Source organism: Mastigoproctus giganteus, chromosome 7, assembly GCF_048544385.1.
Source record: "Mastigoproctus giganteus isolate SK-2022 chromosome 7, ASM4854438v1, whole genome shotgun sequence".
Classification (NCBI taxonomy): Eukaryota; Metazoa; Arthropoda; class Arachnida; order Uropygi; family Thelyphonidae; genus Mastigoproctus; species Mastigoproctus giganteus.
The window spans coordinates 127,256,218-127,280,385 of NC_143581.1; the positions used below are offsets into that span (position 1 = coordinate 127,256,218).

At 37.4% G+C, this 24,168-nt stretch overlaps 1 protein-coding gene across 1 annotated transcript in view; it reads right to left on the reverse strand.

Moving 5' to 3' along the window:
* retm (real-time) overlaps window positions 1–24,168 on the reverse strand; it is a 310,490-nt gene that overhangs the window by 142,826 nt on the left and 143,496 nt on the right. The window lies entirely within an intron of this gene.

Here is a 24,168-nt window from a genome sequence, read left to right on the forward strand (position 1 = left end):
TAGACGTGATAGAGGCTTTTTATGGTGATTTTCGGAATCAGCACATTTATTTCCTCCAGAATCACATATTTTCATTGTTGTTTGTTTGTTGGTTTTTTAAGGAGCATTAGCAACTAAGGCCATATTGCTCCGGGTTATGCGGTGGTCATTCCCTGACCTTTCCGCATCCTCCGTATTTGGTGGTGACGGGCTCGAACCCCGGTTTAATCAAGAAGCATGTGCTACGCACTGCTGCTCCTTCCCACCTGGCTACGGAGGCACCATATTTTCATTGTGGAGGTATGACAAAAAATATTTTTTGTTGGCTAGTGTTATCGTTCAAACCAGTGGTCCCACTGCTGCTGAGTTAAATTTGGATAAACAAGAATTGACTGTATGGGGGAGTTTAAAAGTTTTTAGCCCAACACAGACTGCAAAGGTTTTCATGAAAGACAATATTGCCAACCTGTGCTGTGACTCTTCTTGTGTGTTCATAGAAAATTTCAGGTTTGTAACTATATTCTCTAGCCTGATTAGGAAAACATTATACTATTCTTTTGTCTTTATTAAGTCATCCCATTTACAGAGGGTGCTGAAGTGTGTGGAAGGTGAATGAAGGTGGTGACTGTTGACAGAATCAAGCACCGTGCAGTCATTAAATATCTTCATTTAAAGGTAATGATGACGAAAGAAATTCAAGAAACATGCAGCAAACATTAGGGGAATCTTGTCCTACATATGCCACAGTCAAAAACTCGGTTGCAGAATTTGTGTGTGTGTTATGGATGTTTAATGCTGCATAAGCTACACTGGCTATAGTGTGCCTGTCCATAGAGATGTGTTAGGAAATAATTCAGAATTGAAAGCATTTCAATTCCATTTTAGAAATTATTCAGAATTGATGATATATTCCAAATTTTTTCAGAAAACAGAAAAGTTCATTAATGTTTGCCTGGTAGCCAATAATATGCTCTAGTGATATTGGTTCTTGCAGTTTAGTCAGAGAAAGCAAGACTGATGTTCTGTCCTAGTGATATTGAGGACAGTCAATAAGAATATGCTTGACTGTTAGATGTATTGAGCAGTGTGGACATGAGGATTGTTATTTGGTTTTTTTTAGGAGCATTAGCAACTAAGGCCATATCGCTCCAGGAATATGCGGTGGTCATTCCCTGACCTTTCCGCATCCTCCGTATTTGGTGGCGACGGGCTCGAACCCCGGTCTAATCAAGAAGCGTGTGCTACGCACTGCTGCTCCTTCCCACCTGGCTACGGAGGTGCCATGACACTGAGGAGAATAATCACCTGTGAGTAGAGAGAGATGGGTCAGATGAGTATGTCCTATTCTTGCCTGTGCAAGTACCACTTTTTCCCTTCTAGTTGTTTGGATATTTGAGTGCCAAAATTTTTATTCTTGTTTCAATTGGAAAAGTTTGTTATTAGTCTGGGTGTGACATAGCTCTTTCCACTGTTCAAGGCATGCTGCTTTTATGATGATATCATGGTCAGAGGCTGGAATATGGACAGAGGTCAAAATCTAATGGGGAGGGATTTTTTACTGATATATCCGCAAATTCATTCCCCTTTATCCCTGAATGGGTGGGAATCCAACAGAAGTTCACTAATTGTTGACGTTCAATTTTCAAGAGCAACTTCCTGATTTGGTTTAAAACAGGGTGATTCGTGTAGGAGGGATTTTGCATTGTTCTAATTGAGCTGAGAGAGTCTGTGTAAATTAAATATTTCTTGCCATTCTCAGAACATAGATTTCATGTTCTGAGAATGGCAAGAAAGAGAAGAGATTGCCAGCATTAAGGCAAGCCTTAACAATATTTGGCAGTTCTTTTGTAATGGAGTCAATTTTAAGGGAAAAAAGGGTTGCACTCAGTATAGACCCTTGCGGAACTCCTTCCTGCAAGAATATCGTAGAAAGGGAGTTAAAATATCGTACTTGATAAGAACGACTCCATAAAAAGTTCTTAATGAATATAGACCAAGGGCATGCAGGTCTCTAAGAATGCTGTGATGCCAGGTAGTATTAAATGCCTTCTCTATGTCGATGGAGACCATAACAAGGTGTTCATTTCTCACAAAGGTATTGCGAATTGCTGACTTGGCCTTGTTCATGAGATCTAAGGCAGACCAGTTTAGGCGAAAGCCATGTTGACTATTACTCATTAGATTTTGGCCTTCAATTATCCAAATGAGTCATCTGGATCATTTTCTCAAGAATTTTACCGAGGTAACTGGAAAGGTAACTAAAGGGGCTGGAGGGATCTTTACTGGGTTTCAAAAAGGCCAAAACTGTGGCATGGTGCCAAGATGTAGGATAGATGTTTTCCAGAAATATTTGATTATAAAATAACAGCAGCAGCTGCAATTGTTTGTCATCAAGGTGCTGTAACATGATGTAATATATTCCATTGGGCCTGCTGCACTGTTGCATGCTGTTTTAACAGCTTGTAGAAGTTCCAAATACTGAAGAGGATGGTTATATGGTAAGATTAGAGAGGTGCAAAATTTTATGGGTTGCTGTTCAGTGATGTTCTTGATTTTCTGGAATTCGGGGGGGGGGGGGAGGGAAATAATTTGATGCCGCTGAGACTTGAGCAAAGGTTTTGCCCAAGGCATTTGCTATAGTCAGAGGAGCAGAGAGTTCTTGCCCATTCCAGGAAAGGATTGTAGAAGGGATGGTTGGAAACTTTCCAGAAAGCTGTCTAATTTTCTTCCATATTAATTTGCAGTCAGTGTTTCTATTTACAGTGGACGCAAACAGAGTCCAGCAATCCTTCTTAACTTGTTTCTGAATGAGACACACTCTTACCCTTAGTTTCTTATAGTTAATGAGATTAACTGTTGTTGGTGATCATCAAATAAATTCCATGATTTATTTTTTTTCCCTCTTTGCTTTCGTGCATTCTTCATTCCACCATTAGTTAAAATGGCACCTGGCCTTATGTTCTCGTTAATGGAATAGAGTTTTTAGTTGCTGATAACAAGTGGGATGTGATATATTCCGTTACTTCATCAATGGGCTGTAATCATATAATTTCCTTATCCAGGGTGATAGCTGACTGAAATTTGACCCAGTTGGCACAAGCCAATTTCCATTTCCGGCAGGGTTTCGGCTAATGGTGGTTTGCAGTGAGAATATTATAAATAATTGGGAAATGATCGCTACCCATGGGATCATTCATAACAGACCATTCCACAACTGAAAACAGTACCGGGGAGCATATTGAGAGGTCAATTGCAGAAGTTTGTCCAGTTGGCTATTGCATGTGCGTGGGTTCACCTGTATTAAGAATGGTAAGCTTTTGCCTATCCAGAAAGGTTTCGATCAGTCGGCCATGTGTATCTAATTTAAAAGATCCCCATAAAGGGTAGTGACCATTGAAATCCTCCAACAGACAGACGGGGGAAGGTAACTGCAGTAGAAGGTTTTCCAGATCTTGGTAAGAGAAGGTATGATTTGGTGGAAAATAGATTGAGACTAGTGTTATCACAATCTGAGTAATGAAATGTACAGCAACAGCTCCAATTTCTGTTTGAAGAAAAAGTTGCTTCGCTGGGATCTGCAAGTTGATCAAGATGGCCACACTACCATGGGCAGCATTTGATGTATTGTAATCTTTTTTGATATATAGAGTAGTTCTTTATGGAGGTGGAAATTTGGGAATAGGTTTCTTGCAAGCAGAAACCCACTGGAGAGTAGCGATTAATAAAGTCATGGATACCATTGATATTGCTGTGAAGTCCTCCACAATTCCACTGTAAAATATAAGGCATTACTTGAGATGAGTACAAGGAGCTGTATCTGACATCGTTTTCAGTATGGCAGTTTTATGTCGGTCAGTCTTCGGTTTGTCTTTTTTTGGAAATATAGGCCAACCAGTGTCATTTCTTCCTCTACATATATTTCTAAAATCAGGTCTTCCTGGTTGGATGAGTAATTAGTATCCATGGAGGTGTCTTAGATATTTTTTTTTTTAATTGGAACTTTTACTATGTGATGCAGTAGCAATCACTGGTGGGGAAGGAGATGCCACTGGTATTGTAAGATGTTATGTTATTTTGGTTTTTAGGAGCATTAGCAACTAAGGCCATATTGCTCCGGGATATGCGGTGGTCATTCCTTGACCTTTCCGCATCCTCCGTATTTGGTGGTGACGGGCTCGAACCCCGGTCTAATCAAGAAGCGTGTGCTACGCACTGCTGCTCCTTCCCACCTGGCTACGGAGGCGCCGCTGGTATTGTAAGAGGAGTGTTACATGCCTGTTCTGAGTGCTTAGGGATATTGGGCTGTTGCTGAGAGAGGACAGCTCAAGCCCAGTCAGAGATTGATATGTTTGAGTGAATGGTAACATCAGTTTGGGTGGACACTGTTTGTTGTTTTTGTGTAATACTGGCATAGGTACGTTTGGGCATAGTGGGAGAAATTATTTTTCTCACTTCTTGATAGCTTACCTTGTTCTCAAACTTACATTTAACAATTTTTTTCTCAATTTTCCATCTGTCACATGTTTTGGAATAGGCAGGACGGTTGCCTTTGCAGTTGGGACAAGTTTTTTCTGTCACAAAACATTCAGATTGAGTATGATCAGAAGATCCACAGTTGGGACATACTGGGTTTTCTCTGCATGTTGTCTGAGAGTGGCCATACTTTTGGCACTTGTAGCATCTCAAGGGATTGGGTACAAAGGGTTGAACACGGCAAAGTAGATAACCAGCTTTTACTGATGATGGTAGGTTTGGGGAATTAAATGTAAGGATAATATTCTTGGCAGGTGTAAGGTTATTGTCTTTTTTAATCATGATTATTTTTGTTGCAATAACATTTTGATCTTGAAGCTCTTGAGTTATTTCTTCCTCCACGTTCAACAGATCCTAGCTGGATATAACACCCTTAGATGTATTTAGGGTAGCATGGGGAGATACTTTAACTGGTATCCCAGAAAAATTTGAAATCAGTAAGAGTTTCTCAGAATGTCTAGTTTTGCTGTTTCTAATAGAGGCTCCAGATTGCAGCCTCTTCACAGTCTTAGGAGATCCTGCAATACTCTCCAGGTGTTTCTGGATGAGGAAAGGAGATAATTTATCGAGAGGTTGTTCTGAAAGTGAATGCAAAATTAGAAATGCAGGAAACTCTGTTGTTGGAGAATTAGTTTTCAACCTCTTGGGTTGTGATATGTCATAATCAGGTTCACTTTGTGGCTGAGAGCTTGTCGGCTCTAAAGGTGAAAACACATTTTACTCCATATTTGCTCCTTTTAGCCCTTGGCAGTTCAACTTTTCTGCCAAGGTTCCAGCCCCGCCACGAGGAGGCAGGAGCAGTGTCTGGTGTGACCAAGCGGAGGTTAGTAAGGATTAGTACTTAGGAAAGAAAAATATAGAAGAAAGGTGGATTTCCTTCCCGACTCTCTACAAAATCTGTCTTGCCCCTCTGAGTTGAGTTTAATATGTTTGTGTAATTTCCACATCTTTCTCCACCTTATCCAATAAAGTGACAGCCTCCATTTCACCCTTGGTATTGCTGTAAAAATCTATTTCTTGAGAATACATCTTCAGAATCCACCTCTTCAGAAAAAACAACTAAGTAAGCACAATGGCATCAATCAAGGAAAAAAAAACAAGTGTGGGGAATACCGCCAAAACAGATCTTTTTAAACACTAGTTCAGATTGAAATGACAGTTGCAAATAACCAATCAGAACCGGAAAAAAAAAAAAAAAAAAAGGTTCTGGGACAGCCAATGGGAAGCCTAGAATGGGTACAAACTAACCAATAAGATTTTTCTTTAAGAACACAATCTGGACAGGAAATCACCTACGAGTCATACATCCACCTGTTACTACCAGCCTCTTGGAGAGGAGGGGGACAGAAACATGTACCTGTTTAATTTAAGAATTCTTTCAAAATTAAACTTTCAAAAAAAAAAACTTCATTTCACCTTTTTTAAGCTGTCAGGAATAAAAGCAAAGCTGTTGTTTGTTTTTCGGGATGGAAATATGGCTTTTCATGAAAATCGAGTTGTTTGTGATCAAGCAGTAAGTTAATAAAGTTTAAAAGGACATAAGTACTTTGTTTATTCTTTATAGAGACTAAACGAACCGTTAGCATTGAAATTTTGCCTCTTAAAATTAGAGATTTTTCATAATTTCCAGAGTGACAGTTACAGAGTGATAGTAGTTCTGAGTTTTGACAAGAATCAGTTCCAAAGTCAGTTCCGGGGAACTAGTTCCAAGAATGCCCGAGCGATATATGGGGTTTTAAAAGATCGTGTCTCTCTATATTTTAGGCTGATTTGTATGGCGTTAAGATGTAAATGTGATTACTTTCTGTCTTTTGCATCTCAAAACAGATTATTCATTTAAAATTCGAGTTTGAAGATAGTTTGGAATACCAATTCATTTTTTTCTGTATCGTGTTGGAGTTGAAGTTTATGTATAAAATGCAAGCAGATGATAAATGTATATTTGAAAATAAGCACACGTGCTGTACTTTTTTTCCATGTGAATGCATTGGCTTTAATTTTGTCTTTGAAAATACAGACAACGATATGGAATTTTTAGATTTTCAAAAACAACTACAGATATGAAAGAAAAATATTCTGTATAGTTTTTCCAGTGGGAAAATATCTATTTCAAAGAAAATATATATCCATTTAATTCCAAAAGAAGAGACATTTTATCGTTTTTACATGTATGTCAGTGTTTAATGCTATGCTGTTATAAGGCAAAAATTATTGCTTTGATATTTGCCGCCTAATATCCGCTCCACACTAAACCCGTACTCTGCCTTGGAATGGAGAATGGCTTTATGTGGTTTAGAAATTAACCTTTTCCAAAATAAATTGAAGGGAAAAAAATATCACTGTAAATTCAAAATAAACCCAACATTCGTTTCCAGTTTTCCCGTGAGAATTACAAGAGAAAAACGAATGGTGCTTGATGATTTTAGATTTTAAAAAAGGTGGCTACAGACAATGGGAAAAAATATAAATCTCATTCCGAAGAAGGAAAATAAATATCATTCTCAACAAATAATTATATTCTCAACCAATCAGATATCGTTTGCAGATACAGTGGAAACAGATACTAAAATGTATTTAGTTCACACACGATGGCTATGTACTTTTAAAACCTTTTCCCAATTTGGATCCATCAGAAATCATATTCACGTCACGAATAGAAACCGAGTGTTTATATTCACTTCAAACACGAAATGACCCGAATGGATTGGTACTTCCCAAAAGCGATGTTCAGTACTTCTCTCTCCGAACGGAAATGATCAGCAAAAATTAACTGGAGTTCATGGCATGTACAGCCGTGTTTTGTGAAAATGAAATCTGATGATATTCAAAAATAACCAGTGAAAATAAACAAGAAAAAAGAATTTGCATTATATCGTTTCAATATGTAAACTGCTTGTGTTTCCCAAAAATTTTCTGCAATTATCTCTCATGACAATGTAAATTCGTATTCTGTTAAAAATGAAAATAATCTTTTGTGTGGTTCTTTCGGGAAAAGCGTAAACAAGCACTTTCATTACATTTGAGAAGTTCATTTTCCACTCAACAATGAGAATAGGATAGAAATCTTGGAATGTTCTTTTCAGCTCAGTTTGAATCAAAAGGGGCCAATTTGTACAACTTGACGGTTGAAGTTTTTGAACGTAGGCAAAAGTGTATCTCCGGGCATATTGAATTTGTGTTCTGCTATTAATATGTAAGTACTCATTTACATTCAATCAACTGAAAAAGGAGTAAAATCTAACCATTATGGGGAATACATCGATATTCACAAATTACAGTTTTTGAGAAAAAAACATAATTATTGCAGATAAACCTGATAAGACTTCAAACAACCACACATGTTTAAATTTTCAATTTTTCAAGAACAGGTGGAACTTTGGTCAAGAAAAACTAAGAATACAGATAACTTTATTTTCAGGTCTCAAGAACAACAAATGGAAAGAGGAAGGATTTTTTCTTTCAGGAAAAAAAAAAAAAAAAAAATTTTTTTCATTCCACAAGGTTTTCCATCCCCCAAACAAACAAGCTCCAGGGGGCTCACATCTGGTGAGTATGGGCTTGACACACCTAGGGTCCTGAGCTGGATATCATCATTCTTTTTTCTTTCTTTGTGATTCCCTTCTACTTCTCTCTCTTGGGGTAATTCAGAAAATTTTTTTTTTTGGTTGGTGCAGCATAAGCCTCAGGCTTTCTTGTGCCATATGGCTAATAATAATAATAATAATAAAAACTTTTTGGTAGAAGAGCTTCTACGAAATAAACAGTTTTTTGAAAACGCTGGAACTTAAAAAGAACTACTAGTCGCTTTATGAAGATCACTTACTGATAGATCGCACAGATAAACGCCTGGTCACAATTCGCTTGGCACCCGGGACCAGTTGCAGAATTTAAATGTGGACGAGATAGTGTTGAACCTTGCACTTGCAGTGGGAAGCCTGTTACCATGTTGACACCTGCAAATGTGAATGCCATTCATGACTTGATCATGCAAGACTGCAGAATAACACTGAAGCACCTTGAGACAACATTCAACATCTCCCACAAGCAAGTTTCACAATATTGTAGCCCAATGTTTTAGGAATGAAAATATATTCCAATGGTTTAGGAATGAAAGTTTCTTTGAGATGGGTCTCTAAAACAACTGATGAATCAGAAGTGGGAAAGAATGAGGTGTTATGAGATTGTGCAGCATTTTCAGCTAATTAAGCTCAGTTTTGGGGGGGGGGGGGGTTCAGATGTATTTCAGTATGGACAAAACATGGGTGCACCATTTTGACGCTGAAAAAAAAAAAAAAAGAACAATCAAAATAGTGGAAGCATCTCTCTTCTCTCTCTCTCTCTCTCTCTCTCCCTCGTATAGAGTTTTAAAGTATGGAAGTCAACTGGGAAAAACCTGGCATCTGTCTTCTGGGATGCAGAAGGAGTGATCATAGTTGCTTTCCTGGAACAAGGTGCCACTATCAATGCTAAGTATTGTTATTCTAACCTATTGAGACTTTTTCTGCAAGGAATTGAAGCTGAAGAGGTGTGGGAAATTGGCCAAAGGAGATCGGCCATTTTGCATCAAGACAATGCACTGGTACACACAGCGTTTGTGACTTTGGGCAACACTACATTACATGAACTGATTCTAACTATTACAACATCCACCCCCACTCATGGATTTGGCTCCATCGAACTATTTTCTATTTCAAAATCTCAAAAAATTCAACAGTGACAATGCTGTAATGGAGGCAGTCATCAACTAGTTTAAGCAAAATCTTCTGAATTTTATTTGGCTAGGTTTCTAGCCATTCATTGAAGGTCTGTTGAAAAATAAATGGGTTTTCACAACTTTTCAACATTCCTTCAATGATTGGCTAGAAACCTACCTTTGTATTTGAGTGAATGAATCATGTTCAGAATGAATCAGTGAATGAATCAGTTATTTCTGAGTGGTTGATTTTCTGCAGGCATAAGTTGCATTTCGGTGATAGCCTCAGCAATTTTTCTTTTTTTGTAAAAAGATAAAAATTGCACTATTACCTCCTTTTCTGTAGCCAATACACTAGAGGTATGCATGTGCCCAGCCTTATCCACAAGCCAGGCCAGGCAAAATTAATAATATTTGGGCTCAGGCTTGTTGAAATCATATTAATAAAATATTATTACAAAATTTTAAAAAACAAAAGATTCTCAGGGTCCGTGCATTTTAGTTTCAAAAGTAAAAATTTATATTAGAAATGGATTAATTTTTACAAAAGGTTTAGGCTTTTTGATAATTTGCTTAACTGGTTGAAAAATGATGAGGATGGGTTCAGATATTTAGTAAGGTGGTCAGACATGGACTCTGTGCACCAGCCACTACTACAACTCCTGAAGCTAATTTTAGTACAGCAGGGTTTGTACTGGAATTACTGGGTTTCGTAGTGAAAGGTGTGTTCATTGTAAAGCCTTACATTTTAAGTATGATAATTTTTCTACATACTGTCAAAAATGGTAGTTTCATTGCCAGCAATCGAAATGCTTGCGTACATAAGTTCCTTATATACAGATGATAATGAATTTTCCAAAAATTTTTGTGAAAATATCAGGCAATACAATAATGCTTTCTCCTTTGTTTCTTTCAGAGCAAATGTGAAACTACTGTCCAGTCATGGGCCTTATGCATTTCGGAGATATTGATCATTTTATCAGTTCCTTATTTCCAGGGCAACATGAACCCATTAACCAGTTTATGAAATGAGAGTTTTTGACTCCATTCTATTCCTACATTTGAATATTTCATTTCCATAAAAGCTATGGAAAGGAAATTTAATCTCAAACTAAGATATTAAGATTTAGTTTAGAAAAAATGCTGAACTTTCCAAAGGAGGAAGTTTTATATAAGAAAACAGAATGTTTAACTGATTTTGACAAATAAATTACTGCATCACTTTATCAATTAGTTATTACATAATGTGTATCATTGTTGAATTTTAATTAAAATAATTTTAAGTAAAAAAAAAAAAGTATATTTTAAAACCTAATGATTAGGAAAATACACGGTGTGCCAATTAAATAACGAGACTGATGCTTCTAAAAAAAAAAGAATAACACTGACAGCAAAGTCAGTGTTATTCTTTAATATTTCAATTATATTTAAATATTAAAGGTAATATTTAAATATAACCTTAAATATTACCTTTAATATTTAAGGTTATATTTTTTCGAAGTAATCACCTCCAATGCGTACACACTGTTTACATCTTTTATACAAGTTTTGGAAACAGTTCTGGAACTCCTCTTCTCCTACCGCTTTCAGCTGGTCAGCCACTGCAGCCAGGATGTCCTCTATCGTCCCATATCACATTCCATTTACAACTGTTTTCATTTTGGGGAACAAAAAAGTAATCTGTGGGAGACAAATCCGGTGAATTGGAGGGTGTTCGATAATTAGAATAAATTATTTTGGCAAAAATTTCTTGATGTTGATATCAGAATGTGCGGGTGCATTGTCATGCAAACCACAACGAATTTTTGAAGTTGAACATTTCATGTCTCGCCCAACGAATTCAATCCCACAACCTCTTCAACACCTCCTCACAGAATATAACTTTTTCGTGACTGTTGACCCTTGAAGCGCAAATTCTCGACGGATAATGCCTTTGATATTGAAGAAGACGATCAACATGGTTTTCACTTGTGATGTTTCTAACCACATTTTTTTTTTCTGATGGGGAGAGGATGGCGAATGCCATTCTGAACTCTGACGTTTTGTCTTGGGATCATATTGAAATACCCAACTCTCATTACCGGTAACAATTCCATTCAAAAATGTTGGGTCATTTGTCAACAGGCCATCAAATCGATGCAACACTCGACTCTCTTTTCTTGTTGCTCAAAACTCAATGAATGCGGTACAAAACGGGAACAAATTTTTCTCTTACTCAGATCTTCTTTTAGAATTTCTCGTAAATTCCTTATTGCTACTAATCATCTCAGCAAGCAACCTCGTTGAAATTGAGCTGTCTTCAGTCACAATTTTTCTAACCTTTGTGACAATCTCTGGTGTTCGAACAGAGAACAGTCAGCCAGGTTGGAGATCATCCTCTAACAACTCAAGTCCTTTATGAAAAAATCATTTAAACTCTCTTGGTCAAGACAAACATTCAACAGCATAAACTTTTTTTAAATTGTCAAAAGTTTCCATAGCACTTTGCAATTTACAATAAAATTTGATAACTGCTCTTTGCTCCATTTTCTTTTCAGTTTCTGATGACTCTTTCCGTCATAAATAACGAACTACTGACCGGACAAGATTCAACTTGCACTTGTTGGAAAGAGCACACTCTAGCAAATGATTAGGATATAAAATAGTAAATGATTAGGATCTAATCATTTACTATTTTGGCCTTTTAAGTTAATACTAAACACAGAGCAATGCAGTCTCATTATTTAATTGGCACACCGTGTATTATACTATTCTTCTGTGTTTATTAAGTCATTCCATTTATTTAAAATGCTTTTTTTTGGCATGTTAGCATATATGCGTAAAGTGCCTATTGCCTTTACCCAGTTTGTTTGTCTGTCTGTCTGTCCATCAATATGTAAAAACTCAACTCCTAATGGAAGGATCATAAAATTTTATATTTAGCTCTTTTAGAAAAATCTGCCAAGCCACACAAATTTCATTAAAATCACAACAATAGAAATCCAGAAATTATTTCTATGTCTGTCCGGCAGAAAATAATAACCTGACTACCAATGTATAGATTTTTGTGAAATTTTATATTTGGCTAATTTAGAACAATTTGCCAAATTTCATTAAAATTGGATGAATACAAAAAATCCAGTAATTGCACTGCTCAACAAAATTAACCAAACCAGATGTCTTTCATATGGTGAACAGTGTCGCTGAAAGTGAATATCTATATATTTAACACAGAAGCCATTTTCTTTCGTCAGTCAGTGTGAACTTAACCAATCAGGCTGGAAGTATTCTCATATTGAAGCTATTTCTTCCTGGGTGTGCACAAAGTTAAAAATTTAAAAATTCCAAAAATAGTTTTATTTTACAGAATGGGTCAGTTTTGTACTACAAACGAGAATAGTTCAACAATCACTTCATAGATGGAGTGACAGGAAGATGTTAACTGGTAAACAAACAGTTGCCTAAGTTAATAAGGCATTTTTTTCTGTTTAACAATTTAACTGATTAACAATTTTCAAGTTTGCACAATCATGCCTTTTGTTCCGAGAAAAAAAAAAAATAATAATAATAATTCTCTACCAGCGCTTGCCTACCTTAAAAGAAAGAAATAATCGCTAAGATTCCATTGCACTGCTTGCTTACTATATGTCCCCAAGTTGAGCACACAAGATCATACTCATTGCCATTCGTTACGTTTCATACGTTCAGAACTCCTTATCGTTATCGACTTCAAGGCTATTTGTTTTTTAAGGTGAGTAATGATTTACAATTATGTCACAGTCAGGAAGAAATGTCCATCAGCATGCTACTCTGATTGGTCATGTTGAATGACAAAGAAGATACATGCCCTTTCATGTTTCTGTAAATGTATTCAGGATCAGTCTGAAATGTGATTTTAAGGATGCGAAAGGTTTAATATGCGAAAGGCCTTTCAACTAAAAGAAACTTTCTTTCAGATGAACTGCACAAATTCAAGTTAGACATCGTCGTGTTATCAGAGACAAAGAAAAAGGGATGTGGAGAGGAAATAATGGGAGAATACTACCATTTTTGGAGTGGAGTTGATAAGAGTGAAAGAGCAAGAGCAGGAGTTTCTACTGCTGTTAAAAAGAAATTGAGACACAACATCAAAAACTGGAAATTTATTAATGAAAGAATGATCTCATTGGAATTGAAAATATACGGGAGAGAAATATGTATTTTGGGAATACATGCCCCGACTAATGACACTGCCGATACCTTGAAGGATGAATTTTGGGAGGCTCTGAGAGAACTAATAGAAAAAATTCCTAAGAACAAAGAGATATTTCTAATGGGAGATTTCAATGCAAGAGTAGGAACTGAACAAAATAGCAAAGTTATTGGAAGATTTGGAGAGAAAGACTATGCAATCTTTGTGAACAGTTCGACTTGAGAATAAACAACACATTTTTCCAACACAAGGATATCCATAAATAAACTTGGTCACAGGAGACAAGACAAATTAGATCAGTTATAGATTACATTATTTCAAAACATTCAGGGACATATGTATTGAAAGATGTCAGAGTTTATAGAGGAGCTGAATGTGGATCTGACCATTTTCTTGTTAAAACAACACTGAGGTGGAACTGGATTAAGAAAATGTGTGGACAACCAATAATGCAGGGAAGGAGAAATGCTACAAGTGGATCAATTTAACATTGATCTACTCCAGGACGACAGCATTAGAAACAACTTCACCCAAAGACCGGATGCTGCAATTAACATAGAGATAAAAGGTAATACGGAAGAAATATACGAATATTTAAAAAATACTGTTAAAAAAATAGCTCATGAAATCCTAGGCAAAAAGAAGAGCCAAGGACCAAAAAAGACCTGGATTACAGAGAAAGTAAGAGCTGCCGTAGAGGAAAAGAAACTTGCATATCAGAAATGGCTGGGTGATAGGAATGATGCATATAGGAACATTTATGTTGGAAAAAAAAAAAAAAGAAAATAGCCAATCAGTTGGTAGTAAAAGCGAAAAATGAAGAATGGGAAAGGAAATGCGCAACTATTAATAGCAAATTGGGCTTCAAGCAATCAGCGGAATCGTGGAAGGTCCTTAAAGACTTGAGAAAACAGAATAAACACAATGCTGGTTTGCAATTAATACCTTTGAAACACTGGACAGAGTACTATGAAGGACTTTTAAAAGCTGTTCAAATTACAGAGGAATATGCGTCCTGAACCCGCTGTTAAAGATCCTTGGAAAATGGATCAGGAACCATTTAGAAGACCGAATCGAGGTATTGGAAGAACAAAGTGGTTTTTCAGCTGGGAGGTCACGTATAGATCATATCTCAACAGTACGACAGATCCTTGAAAAATGCCAATCGAAAGGAAAAAAAATCTTTATGATTTTCATTGACCTTGAAAAGGCATATGACAGTGTTCCAAGAAAACTCTTATGGGAAGCACTGAAAGAGGCAAATATTGATGGACAACTGATTAACATTATTAAGGCAATTTACAGGAATAATAGATGCAGAATTAAAGTGGGATCAGCTTTATCACCTGAATTCCACACTTCAAAAGGCTTATTACAAGGTTGTTGCATGTCGCCAACACTTTTCAAAATTTATATTGACATCTGCCTAAGATCCTGGTCAAAAAAATGTAATAAAATGGGATTACCGATTAATAAGAACACCTATATTCACAATTTACTTTTTGCAGATGATCAGGTGGTGATAGCACAAGACTTAGAATATGCAAAGTATGCATGTCGTCAATTGTTTGAGGAATATAAACAATGGGGGTCTAAAAATCAATTTTAGCAAGACTGAAATGTTGTCTTCGGGGCCAGGACACGTTCTAAATATTGCAGGTTTTAAAATCAAACAAGTCGATAAATTCAAATATCTGGGATCAATCTTACAAAGTGATGGATCATCCCAAGCAGAGATCAATAAGAGAATTACAGACAGCAGAAAGGCTATCGGCATGTTAAACTCTGTTCTGTGGGGCAAAAATATCCTAAATAAAACAAAGAAACTTATATTCGAAACGATTGTACAAAGTCTTCTATTGTATGGAGCGGAAACCTGGACATTGAATAGGCGAGCGGAAAACAAATTGCTCTCCACAGAAATGGATTTTTGGAGATGCTCAGCAGGAACTTCTAGAAGAGACAGAAAACGGAATGAAGACATAAGGGAAAAAATGGAAGTGAGAAAGACTATTATTGACACCATCAAAGAAAAGCATCTAACATGGTATGGACATGTAAAACGGATGCAAGAAAACAGATATCCTGGAATGGATACCTCCTGAAAGAAGGAGAAGAGGAAGACCTAGGAGGACATGGATGGATGGAGTACGGGAGTGCATGACAGCCCGAGGCTTAACCGACCAAGACATCTTGAACCGCACTTTATGGCGGAAAAAAATTCCTAACAAGAAATAACTTGTAGGCTGAGGAAACCCATTGTAAATGGAAACACTCCTCTTGAAGAAGAAGAAGAAAGGTTTAATATGTCACTGTATTTGGTTTTGCAGTGAAAGGTTTGCTCATTGTAAAGCCTTACATTTTAAGTGTGAAAATGATGGGGATAATTTTTCTACATACTGTCAAAATGGTAAAGTTTCATTGGAGCAACCGAAATGCTTACTTACATAAGTTCCTTATATACAGATGGCAATGAATTGTCCAAAAATTTTTGTGAAAATATCAGGCAATACAATAATGCTTTCTCCTTTGTTTCTTTCAGAGCAAATGTGAAACTATCGTCCAGTCATGGGCCTTATGCATTTTGGAGATACTGATCATTTTATCAGTTCCTTATTTCCAGGGCAACATGAACCCCTGGCTTACAGCCAATTATATATACATTGGTGTTCAAAGAAAGTGCATAACCTAGGAATTTCACATTTCTAACTCTTTTTTGCGATGGTATGTTACATTAATGACTAGCATCACAAATAGAAATATAAACAAAAGATATTCATTAATAGTTAAGGTAAAGCTAAGTAATATTTTACAGGTGCTCTCAAAATATTCCATAATGAGCATTTGCAACCTTTATATAACAGTTTTGGTAAACACAACAATTATGGCTGAAATGTTATCAGAAGCCCTCAATTTGCTCTAGTTTATCATTTTAAATGAAAAAGAAAACGAAAAGTTCACCAGGTGCAAACTAATATTTAGTTGAACTGCCTCTGGCCCTGATGACAGCAGCACACTGTCGAGGCACTGAAAAGATCAATTTCTGAAGATAATCAACTGATAGTTCGTGGTTACAAACACGAATTATGGCTTCCTGAAGTTCACAAAGGGTCTTTGGTTTCTTTCTGGTAATGTAGATGCCACATGATGCCAACAGTTCTCTATAGGATTCAGGTCTGGGCTGTTTCCTGACTAGCTAAGAGTTGTAATGGACTGTCCTTCCAACCATTTTTTCTCCTGTAACAAATGTAAACAACTGTAGAACCTCTAATGCAAAAATGAAGCTAAAAGTAACTACAGAAGTGCCTACTTACACTTTTTTTGCCTGATGACAAGGAGCAGAGTCATCCTGAAAGATGCAGTTAATTGGCAGGTTGAAATGGCCTTTAATGGTTGGCAGCAATTTGCCTTTTAACATAGCCAGGTATTCATTGGCATTTACAGAACCTTTTATAAACTGCAAGTGACCTACTCCACGATATGAAATGCACCCACATATCATTTGGCTGATAGGGAATTTCACTGTAGACAACATACAGTCTGGATGGTATTCTTCACCACGTCTACGGCGAAATGTTTGTCTCCCATCAGAGCCATGCAGGTTGAATTTCTTCTCATCCTTCCTAAATCATCACGTATGTGTGTCAATCTTATCTGATGCAATCTGTAAGAAATATTGCCATATACTTACGTTATTTGGATGATAATTACAATTTTAAGGGGTGATGCACTTTCTTTGAACACCAGTGTATATTAGATTTAGCCCAGGCAAATAGTTTTCAAATGCAAAGACCCGAAAATAGGCTCCTAATGCAAGAAATTTTGGAACAGTTAAACACAATTCTATATGCTGTTAACCCATATGCTCGAACTTACAAATTCATGAAGGACAAAATGAATGATAAATGTAACCGAGCACTTGCTAAAAACTGACAATCCAATTTAGATTTTGTTTTAAAATTCTATCATGAACCAAATGAAGACTATAGGCATTTTAATGACCCAATGGTATCAGAGATTTCAGTGTTTTTTAAAATCGCATGACGGTGCACCATCATCCAACTGATCAACTGCTGTTTATCCTAAAGAGAGAGAGCTACAAGTTATAAATTTTAACAGCATACATGTTGACCCTATGGCATATCCACTTATTTGGCCGTGAGGAGAGCCTGGTTGGCATATTTCTATGATGCACAAAGGACCAAGACAAACAGCTGTTCGTCATCAGCTCACTTTACATGAATATGTTTGCTATAAAATTGCAGTCAGAGGTTCAATCCTGTATTAAATGCAGGAAAATTAACTCAATAAGTATTAGTTGATTAGACTATAAAGTATAGTCTAATCAATGCACCACTATGCACCATCAGGCATCTCTCATATTGTGAAGTTATACTTCATAACTGGGTTATCACTATTGCAACACCAGGGTACCTGCCCACCCACCCACCGAAGAGAAGCCAACAAGCTTTGAAACGGTGCTGTCTGGGTGGTGGTATCCGCTGAGAATAAATAACAATAGTCTTCTCCACTGGTGAAGTGTTATTTATTCGAGGTAGTACAATACCAAGGCAACTCGTTGTGAAGGGAGTCACAATATGAGATATAACCAAAAGATGCCAATTTGATTAATTAATTTAACTATTTTGGTAGCTAGCTATGTTAAAATGATGCATTTGCACTAACCTATGTATTAATTGATTATTATTTTAGGATTGAAGGAGATCGTTTGAAGTTCATAAGATATCAACCAATCTCGGTTAAGAGTCGAAAGTTATGTCGAATTAGCTGATGCTTTAAATGCAAGATCAGCAAATGAAAATATAAGAGCAGGTAGTATTGTTATACTTCCATCTTTGTTCAATGGAAGCCCTCGAAACATGATGATGAACTACCAGGATGATATGGCGATTGTTCAGAAATTAGGAAAACTGGATATATTTATCACAATCACCTGCAATGGAAATTGGCAATCTTTTCTGCTCATGAAACACACAACAATTGGCCAGACATTGTAGTTAGAGTTGTTAATGCTAAAGTTCAGGAATTATCGAAGCTGATTAAAACAGAGAACATTTTTGGAGTTGCTAAAACTTACATTTACATTATCGAATTTCAAAAAAGAGGTTTACCTTTTTTTTTTCCATTTCCTTCTTTCTTTAGAATATGAGTATAAAATAAAGGAAATCGAGGATATAGATAACATAGTTTGTGCCAAAATCCTCCATACTCATTATGACTCATGGATCATGTGGTATGCAGAATCCATTATGTGTTTGTATGAAAGACAATACATGCTCCAAAAATTTTCCAAAAACGAATTGCATTAGAAACAAGGGAAAACGTTAATGGTCACCAAGTATATCGAAGACGCCCCAATACTGGATACACTGTTGAAAAAACTGTTAGCAGCATTGAAGTAATGATTGACAATAGGTGTTGTTATTTGGTTTTTAGGAGCATTAGTAACTAAGGCCATATTGCTCCGGGGATTTGGTGGTCACGGGCTCGAATCCCGGTCTAATCAAGAAGCGTCTGCTACGCACTGCTGCTGCTGCTGCTGCTCCTGCCCACCTGGCTACGGAGGTGCTGACAATAGGTGAGTTGTTCCTTATAATCCATTCTGCCTTAAATATTTCAAAGTTCACATTAATGTTGAGATCTGTGAAAGCGTTCATAGCATGAAGTATTTACAAAAATACATTTATAAAGGACACTTGATTACTTGAAGCTGGGCAGCTGCAGGCAGAGGTGGTAAGTTGACTTAATGTGTCACGCAGTCATCATGGCACTATGGAAGCAGTTCCAGGAGACAGAAGCTATTTACAAGAAAAGCTGACCAGGGTCATGTGAAGGCTACGTCAACTAGAACAGTCTGCTATCTGGCTCTAGCAGCAAGATGGAACCCTAAAATGTCCTGTCATCAACTGTCTCTTGAGAGCTGCTGTGGCCACAGGTTAAAATATTTCTAACTGGACTGTGTTAAGAAAGCTAAATTCAAGTGGACTCTACACAAGGAAGCCAGTGGTTTGTATCCCATTAACTCCAAACCACTGCAGAGCTCACAGAAACTAGTGCCCTGACTTGGGGCTCTGACAAATGGGGGGGGGGTGCAGCTGTTCTCTGATGAGTTTTTTTTAATCTACTGGGTGCCTGACCTACCACCTTTTGGCGAAGTGTGGGCAACAGTGGGTCCCAATAGGGAACAACAGTGGGTCCCAATAGGGGACAACTAACACTATTATCTTTCATCTAGCATATAGCCTCACGTCTAAATTTAATAACATCAAAATTTTGCCTGTTAAGCCTTTTAACACCTCTCTAGCATTCAACCCCAACCAGCGATTTCATAACAGCAATCCCATTAAGCATTAATGTCAAATGCGTGATTTTTTTTTTTTTTTTTTTTTTTTTTTAGGTCCTAGCCACTGAAACCCAGGAAACTAGGTGGCAGGACCTTCCAGGGCACTTGTTGCGATACTGGACACACCCGGCTAGCCTCCACGTGGTGAAGTATGGGCAACGTCAGGCCCAGCGGCCAATGAGCGGGACAAACAATGGGCACAACTCATCACACTGCACAGACAGGGCCCACACACTTTCAAGTCTCAGGCTTGATAGTGTACTGTCCTCGATACAACGAACACACATGGAGAAATCCCAGGTGCCGTCTGAAACGAACATACCTTATACCTTACGTTCTCTGAAGTCCCATTTTAGCCTACAAACATATTCTAGATGTTATTTTATCTGGAGACAATGAGGAATGCAGGCCATCCCTCCAACACCAGAGAAAGGGAACTCTGCCTCTACTTATGGTGGAGGCAGCATTCTCATTGGGGCGCAATAATGATGAACAGCCATACCCTTCATGTTTTTGATAGGGATACTGTAACTGCACAGAGGAACAGAGAAACAGATCCTCAAACCCTATGTGCAACATTTCAGAAGTGCGTTTAGCCTAGATTTTCTTTTCATGCATGACAATGCCACTGCACACAGAACTACAGTGGTCAAGAAATAACTTAAAACTGAAGAATCCCAACGACTGCCATGGCCAGCATGATTACCATAATTAAACCCAATCGAACGTATGTGGGACACCCTTGGGCATCGCATTGCACACCAGCAGCCAACTCCTCAGTCACTTGGCGAGCTAAAGTCTGCACTGGTGGATGTTGTTTATTTGGTTTTTAGGAGCATTAGTAACTAAGGCCATATTACTTCAGGGATATGCGGTGGCCATTCCCTGACCTTTCTGCATCCTCCATATTTGGTGGTCACGGGCTCGAACCCCGGTCTAATCAAGAAGCGTTTGCTATGCACTGCTGCTCCTGCCCACCTGGCAACGGAGGAGCCATAGCACTGGTGGAAGAATGGAATTTGTTGCCAGAGAATCTTATAGACACCCTTATATCGATCATGGTTCACTGCTGTCAGTCTATTTAGCCATTTAAGGGATTAATTATTATAATGATGTCATACGACCATATTTCCAATCATCTTTTGTCAGCTTTTGTAATATGACCTTTTTAGTATTTCTTATTAGTACAATCCCTATAAATATCTCTTATACCTGTCTGAAGTTTCTCAGTCTTCTCATAAGTAAATTTTGTCCCACTTAATCACAAGACACACGAGTTACAGCATGTTTTCTACGTGTTCTGTTAATTTTGTCAAGTAGTGTATTATTCCTATTTTTTATAAAGACATCACATAGGCTTTCCCTATACTACATATTGCTGCACTGGATATTATGTTTGTCGCCATGCAATGACTGGAAGAATGAATGTACAACATGGTAATATGCAGAAACGAAATGAAATGCTTTCAGTTCATACATAACAGTCATTGCTTTTGCCTCTTTTTGAAGTGAAACTTCTTTAGGTGCACTCCAAGCAGTTTTCAGATGGGAGTAGCTTGTGTTTGTGGAGTGACAAAAAAAAAGCAACGAAAATGTGACCGTTACCATAAGTAAAGGCATTACAGGCACTCCGAACAGCCAAATATCGTACTAGGTTAAATGCTCCAGTTCTCATGTGATCACTGAAGTCAAGCAGCATTAAGCCTAGTTAGTAATTGGGAGGGTGACCGCCTGGGAAAATATACAGCGTAGTTGACCTTTTGCCTTCCGTTCTTTTTTTTTATTTTGTTAACCTGCAAAAAATATTCTTCCAATTTTCAAGTATCATTTAATTTTTTTAATTGGGAAGAAGTAATAAAATGTAAATCTATAAAAGTAAAGATAGCCTGTGGATAATATTCCTCTATTTTCGTTTATTAGAATCGCCATTAATAGAATTAAATTTTAATTTGTAAATGTGATCACAATGACCAGTACTTACTACATATCACATAGTGAATGGTATTTTGAAGTGAAACTTCTCTAGGCGCACTTCAGGCAGTTTTCAGATGGGAGTAACTTGTATTTGTGCATTGACAAAAAACGCAATGATAATGCAACGGAACACACTAAGCCATAAGTAAATGCATTACAGGCACCTTGAACAGCCAACAATCATTCTAGGCTGAATGCACCGGTTATCGTTCGATCATCGAAGTTAAGCAGCATTAGGCCCCATTGGTAATTGAGAGGGTGACCACCTGCGAATACCCAGTGTAGTTGACTCTTTGACTTCCTTTCTTTTTAATTGAGAAGGTAACAAAGTGTAAATTTGTGCTTTATATCTTCACTTTTATATTCTGTGGATAATATTGCTCCTATTTTCACTTATTAGAATCGTCATTGATATAATTAAAATTCAATTCATAATGACTGGCGCTCACTCCATATCGTATAGTGAACTGTATTTTGTAATGGAATGTCCATCGTAAAGTCATCTGATCATACAGTGAACCAATCGTAAAGCATGGGTCCACTGCAGTGAGCATTGTAAGGCATATAGTGCATGTACAAGTGCAATGCATCTGTGGCTTGACAAAAATCACCAAGAAAATGCAACGTGAAATGATTCATCCCCCTAACCATTGTACCACTCCATACTATGCAAGAGTAACGCATGACCAAATCAGTATCCCTACTGATTGCGTCATGCTATTTCTTTCATCAATCTCCACCATATTTATTAAAATATTTAGATGGAAAAAAATTTATAATTCAACATGTCAAAGATATAGAGTATAGTGTGTTTAGGGTCTAACGGCACCAGGAGTTTCCTCCATCTCTGCATAGTTTACATTGTTGTGTGATACAGTACACTGTGCAAGCCAGAGATTTAAACGTGTATGGATATCGCGGTGGGTAGTGACGTGCATAGTGAGCATTATAAGGTGTATAGAGCACGTATATGTGCAATGCAACCACCGAAACCACCTCCATTAAGTAAAAAGGAGAGATCTAAGCTATTTCGACAGTGGAAGAAATTACAGCGTGTGATGGAGGTGCAGAGCCTTACTTTTGTGTTGGGGCCAAAAATTTTTAAAAGAAGGGATTTATCCAACGTACAGAAAACTGTGGCATCTACGTTAAGTTACCTATACATCTCCCCTGAAATGTTAGAAGTGAATTTGGAAGGAGTAATAAAAGTTGAAACTACAAATGAAAACGATGAGCCCAGTCGTAAATGAAAAGTGAAGAAGCCAAAATTGACTGCCAGAAGTACTCCAAATTGTTCAACAAGTAATACACAGCAGGAGCAGCAACAGGATTTTAAGAAATGCCAAAGCATCCACGCAGTTTAAATGCACATTCCTGGATAATGATTTTGGTTCAGTCTGTTCTATGCATTTGGTTCAAAAATGATGTGAAGATTGTAGCAGCTCTAGATTACGTCCTTCTTCAAACAGCATTTCCAAATGAAGATGTAATTCAAATGTCAGCCTGTAACAACTGTTGTGGCTCTCTCAAGAACAAAGTGATTCAGTTCTAACAAAATCAAATGGTTTTAAATATCATCCAATGCCACAGCACTTGCCGAAACTATATATGTCTCATATCCCCAAGGCTCCCATTTACCGCCTGTGAATGGGAGCCTTGGAGATATGAGATTTGTCGCCAGTGGCATTCATACAGTCAATACAGGTTCCTTGGTCAAGTGATAAACGTTCGCCTAAAGAAGTTTCACTTAACTATGCGTGCTTGGCGCGCGCACACAATTTTTTTATTAAGATTCCTAACAACAATATGGAGATGCCAAAACAGCACTATTAGCGTTATTAGTGTTTTCTTGGACAAGGTTACCATTGTGATAGCATTACTGGGTGGTTATTTTTTTCATCAGACCAGATATCAAACAGAACTGCCAGAATGTTTAGGCATATGCATTAAAAAGTACATACAAAAACTGATGTAAAAAAAAACTGATGTAAGGCCTTGAATGGGTTGAGCACGCTGAATTCTGATGGGATCCTTCCACTTGTTCAGATTACCAACCTACGGGGACATAAGTTCAAATTAAGAAAGGACAGATGTAGAATAGATGTGCGGAAATTTGCCTTTAGCCAGCGGGTGGTTAATTGCTGGAACAAACTTCCATCTGTCGTTGTAGAAGTTGATAGGTTAAATAAATTTAAGGAAGAACTGGACAGGCATTTGGAGGGAATGGTGTGATTTTTTTTTTTTTTTTTTTTTTGGCTGATGCTGCATAAGCTCCTACACTTGCTTTCTTGCATCATGTGCCACTACTACTACTACTACTACTACTACCATAAAAAAGGTATGGATGATATATTTGAATTCACCCTCAGGATTAGTTCAGGTCAGGCAAATCAGTTGTCAGAATGGGCAAGGTAAATTTCACACTGCAAATTCAAAAACTTTAGTTCTGGACTA